Genomic DNA, 11,808 nt, shown 5'->3' with positions numbered 1-11,808 from the left:
TTAAACAGGTAAGTTCAGATGTTTGGAGTGATTGTTGAATTCTGAAATGACGCACAATGACGAGACCTTTTAAATGACACTCCACTCCTTAAATACAAGCTTTACATGTTTGATACAATCACAATTGTTACATAGGCGGGTCTACACTAATGTCTGTATTAGGGGTCTCACAATATACCAGTTTTATAATAATGAACAATAACCATAATATTAAAAAGCACAATTTTCAATATTGTGTGCATTTGTAATAAACTATTTAATATCCTTTTTTTGCATTGAGAGTCACAATGGTTACCAAATCTCTCTCCCAGCCTCGGTTCTTGTCATTTTGTTGATAGTCATAACCTTGTACTGACAATCTGACAGCCCTAAACTGTATATTTACACACATTTATTTTGCAATGAGCATAGTTCAGAGGACAGAACCTTACAAATGTAAATGTAATGTTAACCTGCAGCTGTAACAATTGGGCAGATTAACCAGGAAGAGAAGTGGAGCCACATGCAGATAAAGATTTAATAAAATAAAACAAGAATAATCCATAATCTGACAACAGAGACAAGATGCAACATGCAAAATGAGACAAGCAACAAATGAAACACAAGGGATTAAATACACTAGGAAAACTAGATAACAAGAAACACTTCGGGCCATGACTAACACAGAATCACAAAGAACTACAAGGGACTACAAAATCAAGCAGGAAATAGGAAGAAATAAAAGTCCCTAAACTGGGGAAACAGAACAGACAATAACAACTGCTCTGTTAATAAAACAAGGGTACACACTAAATAAAGATATAGGCCTAAACATATATTGACCAATATTAACAAAGTAAGTATAGATTCAGCAGAATAAACAAATGTTTAAAATAAAGGCTCACTGTCTTCGAGTTTAATTTAAGGTAAGTCTATAAACACCTGGGGAAGTTGAATTATTGCAGATTTACATTACGTTCACTGTTTGCATCTCATGTGTACTCAAATTCTTCGTGTGAGAAAAATATTTTTGGAGCCTGTTGCATCTTTCTGTTGTGTTATTTGCACATAAAAACACTCACCAGCTACTTTAGCTACACCATGATAGTACCTGAATGGACCCCTTTTACATTCAGAACTGACTTCAGGAAGGTGATGTTCACTTTCCTCTGAGATTTGTATCATATTGCCATGAAATATGTAAATGTGTCAGCTGCACATGCATGATGCAAATCTCTTGGTCCACCACATCCCAAAAGTTCTCTATTAGACCGAGATCTGTTCACTGAGACCGTCTGAGAATGTTGAAGCACATGCTGAAGAAACCATCCTCGAGAGATGATCTGAGCTTTGTGTCATGACACATTATTCTGCTGTGTGATGCTATTAGAAGACTAATGGATGGTCATCTGAATACATTTCATTTACTCTTGCCTTTTTTCAGCTTGAGCTTCCTTTGACATCAACAAGGCATTTTCACTCAGACAACAGTTTCTTATGGCATATTACATTTTCTCTGTGAACCAAAAATAGGATTCTGTGTGAAAATCCTCAAGTCAACGGTTTCCTAAATACTCTGGCACCAACAATTGTCATGTTCAAATTCACATTTTAAAGCTATTTAGATACTATTGACCGTGTCTGCAGGCCAGAAAGCATTGAATTGCAGCTCTTTGATTGACTAATTAAATATATGAACATGTACCTTATAAAGTGGCCATCAGTTGTTTACATTAAAATAAACCAAAATTATGTGGTCCAAAAGAACAGCAACTGCGAGTAAAAATGGACAAAATAGAGATTTTAGGGTTCTTAGCGTGATATCAACTCCACCTGCCATCTAGTGTTCACTAAATGTAAATTAAGTGCAGGAGGGAGTTTCCTCAGATTCCCATTGAGAACAATAGAATGTCAACAGGCTTAGTAGTCAAGGCACAGATTTTGAGAAGGAGAGCAGGCTTCATGAAAATAAACTTATAACAATAATAATAAAGTAGATAAATTGTAAACAGACTTTGCATGCAGAAATATCAGGACATCTGTCAGGATTGGAAGGACACCGTTTAGAACCCAGTGTATAGAGACCAATTAACTGTTCAGCTGTCTGTTTCCCCCCCTGCAACATTGTGAAAGGAGCACACCTTGAAGAAGCACACACTACTGTTTCATCTTTCTGAGAAACAAATAGTTAAATAGAAACCCAATAGTAAAATACATAAATACATGTAAATGTAGGTGAAATTAACTTTTTATTTAAACTACAATCTAAATTGAAAGAAAACGGATTAGATCATCAATGATAACATTTATTAGAATATAATTTATATTCTTTATCTTTCGACTGAAGTCACACAAAAACATCTATAACATGGGCTATAAAATATGACTTTTCAAAAAAGTTTTCCATTGACACTTGTCCCAAGTTAGGATCAAAAACTGGCACACAAAATAAAATCTGTTAGCATTTACTCATATAGGGTTTTTACTGGAAGGGATACAGCTACAGTGGTGGGGAAAAGTGTTGGCCCCCTTCCTGGTTTCCTATTTTTTGAATGTTTGATCATCAAACAAATGTAAATATTAGTCAAAGATAACATCAGCATCTCAATAGGATTCAGGTCAGGACTTTCACAAGGCCACCTCAAAAACTTTCAGAGGTGGACTTTCTGGTTTGTTTTGGATCATTGTCCTGCTGCAGAACACAAGTTCGCTTCAGCTTGAGGCAGGGGCGGACTGGCCATCTGGCTTACCGGGCGTTTTCCGGGTGGGACGCTGTTGTTTTGGGGCCGGTAACGGACGCTTTGGCCGTTCAGAAGAACGTTTTATGAATGCGAATGCACATAACGCGAATTACGCACCCAAATCTTTGTTTTCTTTTTGCTCAGCAGCTGTGTTCCTCTTGGAACCAATGGTCATGCAGTCCATTTTGATCTTTTGGTCTACTTCACTTCTTCTTTGTCCAATTTTATGGCCGAAGACTCCTTTGAGTATTACCGCCACCTACTGTATATCTTGGGTGATGAATCTGTATTGTTCTGTTATTGTTATTTTATTTGGAGACGTGATGCCCCCCTCACCCAACAGGATCATAGCCTGTGTTTCAGATGGAGCTGCGTCTCCAGCTCCTCCATATTCCACACTAGGCTCCTCAACCTCCAGGATGAAAAGCATCATCCCATTCTCCAAGCACTATATCCTATCCTCTAATCCTGTACTAAATTTAATAACTCTTGCAAGTGTAGAATTTAAACCAGTACGTCCTAATCTAAGCCTGGAAATCGTTACTTCTTCCATCCTACATCTCCCATTACATTGCCTTTTTCCTACTATTCTAGCTATGATTCATTCTGAGGAGTATACTGACAGTTTATCTCTAATTCTTAAGCTTATTCCTATTTTAAGATCCTGAGTAAATACCCCTATACCAAGTTTTTGACTATGTGGATCTTTAGATCCATCTGTGTATTCCTGTCTGAAAGTGTTTCCTAAATAAACACTCATTTCTGTTACTGTAACCTTCTCCTCTGTCCCTGCCTCTAATGTCATTTCAACAAGAGGTCTGACAGCAAATTGGGGCAGATGTTTTCGTTCTCTAAACCACAATCCTTGACCCGTTTTATATATTTCTAATTTATATCTATTATTTTCTCCATTACTTTACACAATGTAGAAGTAAGAGCAATTGGTCTATAATTACTAGCTTTGGTTGCATCCTTCCCTGGTTTAGCTATGGGAATCACAATTGCGTTTTTCCAATCCTTAGGTAAACCGCCCTCCTTCCATATTTGATTGTATAGATTTAATATAATAATAATCTCTGGTAAATTTTTGAACATGCTATAACTAATCATGTCCCTTCCTGGAGTTGCATTCTTGCAGTTATCAATCAAAGTTATAATGTTTTCCTTCTTGCTCTATTTCCTGGAATTTGTTTGCTAACCCCATTCAATTTCTTTATCATTCTCCAGACCACATTCATATCGGTCTCTCTTCCAATTCTATTACAAAACTCTTTCCATGCCTTTCTTTTTGCATTCTTAATTACTCTTCTTGCAAATTGCCTTTGTCCTTTGATATTCCACAACTGTGTCTTAACGCTTGGAATGCTTTATTCCTTTCTTTCAGTGCCACTGTACACACTTCTGACCACCACAGTACACTTTCATGTTCTTTCCATTACTGCTTAGTTAAGGTATATTCTGCTTTGCTGCAACTCGAATTAATTCTACTGTTCCATTATAGTTTTCCTCTCTACTTCCTTCCAGTTTCATATAATTTCAGTCTACTTCACTTGTCAGGCAGGTCCTATTTAAATGATTTCTTAAATGAGAACAGGTGTGGCAGTAATCAGTTCTTGGTGTGGCTAGAGAAATTAAACTCAGGTGTGATAAAGCACAGTTAAGTTAACAGGGGCAAACCCTTTTTTCACACAGGTCCATGTAGTTTTGGATTTTGTTTTCCCTCTTTTAATAATAAAAACCTTTATTTAAAAACTGCATGTTGTGTTTACTTGTATTATCTTTGACTATTTAAATTTGTTTGATGATCTGAATCACTTAAGTGTGACAAACATGCAAAAAAAAATACGAAATCAGGAAGGGGGCCAACACTTTTTCACACCACTGTACCTCCACTGGGCATGCGCATTTCAATACAGCATCATTTTTGTAACGCTGAAAACAGTTGATTAATATTTTTTTATTATTGTACGGTTAGGTGTAGGGTTGTGGTAGGTGAAGCGTTAATAATTCATTATTAAAAATAAATAACATTTTAAAATGTTTTATAATTTTTCACCACTTCCGGCCTAAGCTGTATCCCTTCTAGCAACCACCCCTCATGGACTCGTAGACGAGCACACGCAATTTAAAACCACCAGACCGCAACTCCAAATGAAGTGCGCCATTTGGGAAATGTGATTGACACAACGTGAGGTCGTGTTTATTTTTTAACGTGCGAAAATTTCGTGCTCAAACTCAATGTGCGATTACTAGCCTACAAAAATACATCATCTCGAGGCCCTGGATTACTTTATCCCATATGACTGTGGTGTAAAAAATATACTTTAATTTATATAAAATTAATTTAAATTCAACTAAATAGATTTTAATCACCTTAAAATCTTTATAAAGTACATGCACACTGTAAACAACAACCTTTTGTGGTCTTTTAATGTATTGCTGTACAGAAGCAGAAGGTAGCTGTGAGCATAAAACACATATAGAGCAACAGTGTAACAAGAATTATAAATGATTAAAATGACATTCATATACTTGAATTAATATGTTTATTAATATGACAAAAAAAATGACGAATGGTTAATAGCATCCTTAGTGTGTACGACGACCCAAAAATAAAACCTATTCAACGTTGGCCATGTACCAAATGGCGCACTTCATGTGGATTTAAATTGGATTTAAATTTAAAGTCTGCTCGCAAGCGCCTCCTTTTGACCCTCAATGCTGTCTTTGGCGAAGCCCGCATCGAAGCATACTCCGCTTAAGTCCCCTTCCCAGGAATCCTTGCGAACGCCTAATCACAGAACGGATGGGAGAACCGTCGTGGATGTCAGACATTAACGTAAACATGACGGATACATTTTTAAATGTTTCTTTGATAAGCTGCTAAATTAATTCATTAATTAGTTACTTATTCATATTATTGCTTAATTATTTTCTATTAAGCCAGCTATTCAAGAATAAAACCTTTTAATGCAGTGCATTTTATTACTTAAGGTAATAGGCCATGTATTATTGCAGATGTATATAGTTGTCTCTGAGCTCTGTAAAGCTGAACAACACAAATCATGTATTATAAAAAATATGAAATAACAACATATATGCATATTAAGAAGTACAATACAAATAAATAAATATACATAAGCAGTTGTATTTGCGTCATGACAAATGAATGCATTACAAACATAAGTATATATTGCATAATGCTCGGGTGGCATATCAACATATGAAATACAGAACAATATAAACCTGCAGCTCCTGTCCTAAATAATTACAATGGGACAACAAGAGTGGTTGACTTCACGCGGCGCAGAATGATCAACGATTGACCACACAGTTCCGCGAAAGTGATTAGAAAGCACCGTTTTCTCTTTCCGGTGTGATGACCAAAAGTCTGTCCCAAAATGCACTCCTGTGTACGCTTGTGGACTCCTGCATAGTGCCCTGTAGGTCTGCCCTTCCTGACTTCACCAAGTGTGGACTCGGATGAGGCCGCGATTTGGGACAGGACCATGCAGTGAAATCGCTCCGGGTGGGAAACATCATTCCTGTTGTATTCAGTTCCGGAATTGAAATTAATGTTTGGTCGTCACATCGCAATTATGCTTCATTACATTTTAGAAATAATCGGTCAAATCCATCTATCGGTTAAGAAACAATAATCGGTCAAATCCATCTATCGGTTAAGAAACAAATAAACTATATATATATATATATATATATATATAAATACAGCACTGCTCTAGGCATATTTCAGGTGCCGGACGTCCGTAAGTTAGTCCATACTGAAACTCGGTCCAATCCTTGGTTTGTGACGTTACGTCACGAATAATAAAACTTATCATTATTAAGGAGATTTCCTGTTACCTTAAGGGTTATCTTCCAGAGTGAAGTCACAAAGGTAGGTATGACCTCCTCCTGTAATGTATTGGCTTCAATACGAGGCACGCTTGACGAATACATATCAAATATACATTCGTGCATTTGATCTTAAGCCGTTGATGATTATTTATCACATATAATGAAGGACATAATTTACGTTGTTCTAAACCGCTGCGTCCCCCACAAAACGCCTGTTTTGTTAAGAGACCCTCTGTGAACATACAACCTGAAATACACTTAAATGTGCAAACAACCACGTTAAACTCCCCTCCTGAAAATCCCAAATGGTAAACTGAGCATGGCGATACACTCCATAAACAGATGGGCTGTTTCAACACATGTTGGTTAAGACACCACAAGGCATATACAGAGATGAAGAGGAACAATAGCAGGCAGAAGTGCACGAGTTTATTAAATAGACATAATGATCATCCACAGTCTGACTAGAAACAGATTCAACAGGTTATGCAAATGATTAGTCTTATACCATTTTCCCATTATGTTATTGAACACTAAAAAAGAAACACATCTCTAAATGTAAAAACAATACAAGACACGACAATACATTACAAATTAATTGAAACACAACACTGTAAGACCCAAATTCAGTCAGTACCCAGACACGCGCACACACACACACACACACACACACACATACAGATAAAGCAAAGGCCAAGTATTTTATGTATAAGGCGGAGAAATAAAAAAGAACAGTAAAAAGCACACTATATTTACAATAAATAGACTGGTTAATATTCTAAACATATAAACAAAAACCAAGGGCTTGTAGCAACTGTATTTCAGATTGAAAGAAAAACAAACCCCCTTATGCAACCTTACTGCTTGACCAAATTGTTTCAAATAAACGACCAACCATCAGAAAATACTTTTAGAATTACTGTGAAAAACTATGTGGGTGTAAATACTTTCTACTTAAAATTTGATTCAGGTAATGTTGTCGAGCAAAGGTAATAAGAGAAGGGCATTGAGTTATTGTTGTCTGGTATTCTGCCAGAATATAAAACATTTCAAAAGCAGAATGAGAAGACATATTTTACTAAATGTCATCGCCTTTTCATTATCTTAATATGACTTCAGCAGCCATTTGTCATGCAGTCTAGTCAGAAATAAAAAACAATGGAAAAAAGTCCAGCTGGACATCTATGGACCATGCACAAAAACGTCCATTGAATAAGACAGTTTTGAAATGTAGCACAGGAAATGAAATTTACCCATCTACCTTGTGGACAAGCTCGTTACAATGTCACAACTGGCTGTATTTTAGAATTCAGAGCATCTAAATCAGTTCAGTAGCCCCCTAGGTCATTAAGATGAACATGACATTAGCTGTGACCCATTTCGACACATACTACTCGTACAAAACCCTCAAACCATTCAGTTTTAAAATAAATAATTATAAACAAATGTGGCTTGATGAAATGATACAAGGTGGAATATAGTAGTTGGGGTAGAGGAGGTATATAGAAAGAGTTGTCACTTAAGACAGAAAGGTGGTGGAAGAGTAAGCAGGTAGGCTGTGCCAGTAAATCAGGTACCCGAGCAAACATTTACAGAACTTTGTGGCATCAGTGCCACTGATCTTACATGTGAGAGGGGAGCCCTGCGTAATCCTGCTGACTCTGATTGGTTGGTTCAGGTGTGTTTGAAATCTGTTTGAATGCTCCAGTAGCAGATACCCCTGAACTAGAAGTTTTATATCCCCTTTTTATCACGCAGGCAATTATTATACATACAACAATAAGCAGGGAAACACAAATCACAGGAATAATTATGGTCCTCTTCTCTTCATGTGATGAATTTTCTTCATGTGATGGCTTTTCTTCTGGTGATTCTGTGCAAAATAAATAATTCAATTAATTTATCAATTCCTGCATCAGATTAAAAAAATTGGTTTTTACATACCATTCACAAGCAGCAGCACGGACACATGTTCTAAAGAATGTGAGATGAGGCACTGGTACTCTCCTGCATCAGTGCGTGTAAGATTGTTGAGTTTTAAGGTGAAGTTTCCGTCCTTGTACTCATCAGGGAAAGTTTTGTTCTGTTCTTGTACTTGAGCTTCTGATGCTCTACAGAAGCTTCACCATTAATGATGGCCAAGACATTTATGCTGTCATTGTATCTCCAAAGCACATTAATATCGTGAAGGTTCTGCTCATTTTTACTCGATTCACATGGCAAGGAAACATTGCGTCCAATAACCCCTTTAACTTTGTCGAGTGAATACACTGAAATAAAAGAAAACATTTTGTTTTGATCTGGTGTTTTTGCGTGTGGCCTGAAAATAACTTTCAAACTCTTTTGCTCACCTGTATCAGCAGTGCAGATGTTTTTCAGTAGAACAAATACACAGATGAAGCAACAACTGCAGGAAAAAATATACGAAAATGTGTTTCTGTAGCTACGACGATAATATAGTACTAGAAACATCAAGTTCATAGACTTATTTAGCTTCATACAAAACTTACTACAACCAAAAAATTGAACTACCACCAAACTAATATTCTCATTAACAAAACAGGGCTGTGGACTTTCTCTTTGGTACTGTGCGATTTCTTAACATTAAACGTAACCCAGTCAAAACTATATTAAGACAAATGCTAAAGACAAAATCTATAAAGTTGTTACCTAAGGCTATTGCAAAAGCATAATTAGCCCGTAACTTTAACCTGACCCCCGAGTATAGTTAAAGTTCTTTATATAGTTACAATTTGTAAAAGGGGAAAAGCATTAGCCATTCAATGCTAACAACTATGACGCATTTGACGATCTATGACATTTTACTCAGAATTCATTAAACATACCCAATGATCATGGTGCCACAGTATTATGAACCGATGAATATCGTACAAATATCTGAGAGTCCAAAGTCAGAAACTTCTTTCCTTTTTAAAACGACTGTGTAAACCAAGCATTGTTTGTGCTTCCGTCTATATTCCTAATGTTGTTTGTTCACCTCCATGCGGCGGTGCTCAGTCTGATCGGGTATGACATCAAAATACCGCGAGAGCGATTTCAGCGCTTACTGCTGCATATGTTTTAGAAACACTCTCGCGGCACCTTGATGTCACACGCTTTTGGTTGGCGCGGCATTGCATGATGACGTAAAACCCTACGATAAGGCGGGCTTGCGTATAACCCTCATATTGCTTCTCAATCTAAATACTAGTTTGAAATCTAAGAACTTGGCTTGAGCCAACAAATATAATAGTGTAAATCACATGACATTATGTTGGATTTTTCATGTGCTATGAACACATTTCCATTAAACAAAATCTCTTGACCACTAGGGGGCTTAAAACTTTACATTTACTCTCAGGATATGGTTACGATGGACCAAAGGTATATAGTAATGAAACTCAATTCCGTTCGTAAAATACTACATTTTATGACAAATTGTGAAATAAGTGGCGCCCCCCCATGGCCGACCGAGGAACATTCGGTAATAGTTCGACTTAGCATGACTCAAAGAATCAAACGAGATCACTCTTATAATTTAAGATGAAATATTTCAGAAGTTATTCAATCAAAATAGCCATTTTTATATTTTATGACCAGTAGGTGGTGCTGTGCTGAAACTTGATGTTTCACCTAAGGTCTTAACTTTGATGACAAACCTTGTTTCATATAAACCCGAGCTTATCCCCGAGCCCACTTCAGAGCCTTCCCAAGAGCCCTTTCCAATATTCACTTATGAACCCGAGCACAGCCAGGAGCCCGCTCGGTGCCTCGAGTGCGCCGGGGAGTGCTCGGATGATTGCCCGGACCCAGAGTCCACCACAGGGACCGTGATGGCGTTGGCGGTGGCATCCATTTGGCGGAATGACGACCCGTAATTTTTCAGTCTCGATTCCCCCCAGCCAGCAACAAGCTCTGGCAATAAGAGCTCTCCCTGCTGCAGTGTTGTGATTGTTATGGCCATCAGCAGCTTCCTTGCTATGGCCAATGCAACCAAATTCTCCTCCGTTCCCAGCTCTATTGTCACAGCCGCAACAGCCATTATCTCTGTTAACTCCTCAGCTCTCCGCTCCAGCCTCATGGCCAAGGTGGATGTTTATTCCTCAGTTCCTCGCTTCAATGTAACGGTAATGGCGGCTGCCCTCTCCTGCACCGCCCCGGCCCCCTGAACTACCTGCACCTTTCTGACTCCCGGTGCTGACCCTCCGTGGTTGTACCAGAGTAGGCATGAGGAAAAACCGTCCCGGAGGGGGAGTACTGTCACGGTCCCATCAGTTCCCCTTGTCTGTGTAGTATCACATGATGTCAAACACACCTTATGACAAGCCAGGCGGCGTTTGAAGTGGGCTTAATATGTACATTTACTTGAACATGCTATTTGATTATACATACGTGTCACAATAGTTTATTTAAACCAAGTCCATTTTATAATCCCATAAATTTGTAACAATTTTGTAACAGTGTTTCAAAAATGGTGTTTCAGATTTTAGCTCTCTGTTATTTCACAGTGGGCAAAGTACATCCACGACAGGTGACAGACACTGTACATGAGCATAGATCCCAGCCTCATATACTCGCTGAAGCAGAGAGAGATATCAGGCTCGTCTGAGATGAGCAAATCTGCACAAAACTGATCACCACAAAATGGATGCCATTTTGAAATATGTCTGAGAGTGTCCTTGCGCCAATGTCATACTGACATTTGGCAAAGTATTCTCCCAAGAGTGAGATGGCTTTCCCGGATTCTGCAGCTGGGCGTGATTGCTCTCCCCCAACTTTTTTGTTCAAAAGCACAATAGGCAACAACTTAATCCTCATTGGCTAAGAATGTCAGCTGATAACGTTATTTCAATTCTGTATCTTTTCTTGATTCTTTTTTTGAAGTGCATTAACTAGTAGTGTTTAATATTTAATATTGCATTGTTTCAATGCATTTATTTTTTCATTTGATCTACTATGACTACATGCAATGGTATTTGTGGCAAGGTAAGAGAAAACACGGACACAAGTTGGCTAGAAGTCAGCAACCCCGGAAGGAATTTTATTCACATTAAGAGCAGACAAAAAGGTTCTCCGGTGTGCTGGGGTGGAAGCGTGTCTTTGTGTCCAAGCTTGTGCTCGTGCTCGTTCTTGTTGTCTTGTTTTTTCGTTATCACAACTTAATTTTTATGTGTTCTATTGCACGTTCAGCATCATCGCAGCACCATGGATAATCGCATTCACTTTTACT

General features: G+C 37.9%; 1 pseudogene across 1 annotated transcript; it reads right to left on the bottom strand.

Moving 5' to 3' along the window:
* Positions 1-6,972: 6,972 nt before the first annotated feature.
* On the bottom strand, positions 6,973-9,568 carry LOC306902741 (CD276 antigen-like; annotated as a pseudogene). The gene is made up of 4 exons (XR_013788341.1): positions 9,425-9,568; positions 8,930-8,985; positions 8,523-8,848; positions 6,973-8,451 (listed from the first exon to the last, which is right to left on the bottom strand). The product of XR_013788341.1 is annotated as a CD276 antigen-like (transcript).
* Between the last annotated feature and the right edge of the window lie 2,240 nt (positions 9,569-11,808).

This window comes from Barbatula barbatula (genome assembly GCF_947034865.1).
Source record: "Barbatula barbatula genome assembly, chromosome: 13".
Classification (NCBI taxonomy): domain Eukaryota; kingdom Metazoa; phylum Chordata; class Actinopteri; order Cypriniformes; family Nemacheilidae; genus Barbatula; species Barbatula barbatula.
Note: the sequence above shows the minus strand (reverse complement) of the source record. Positions and strands in the feature narration are given on the sequence as shown.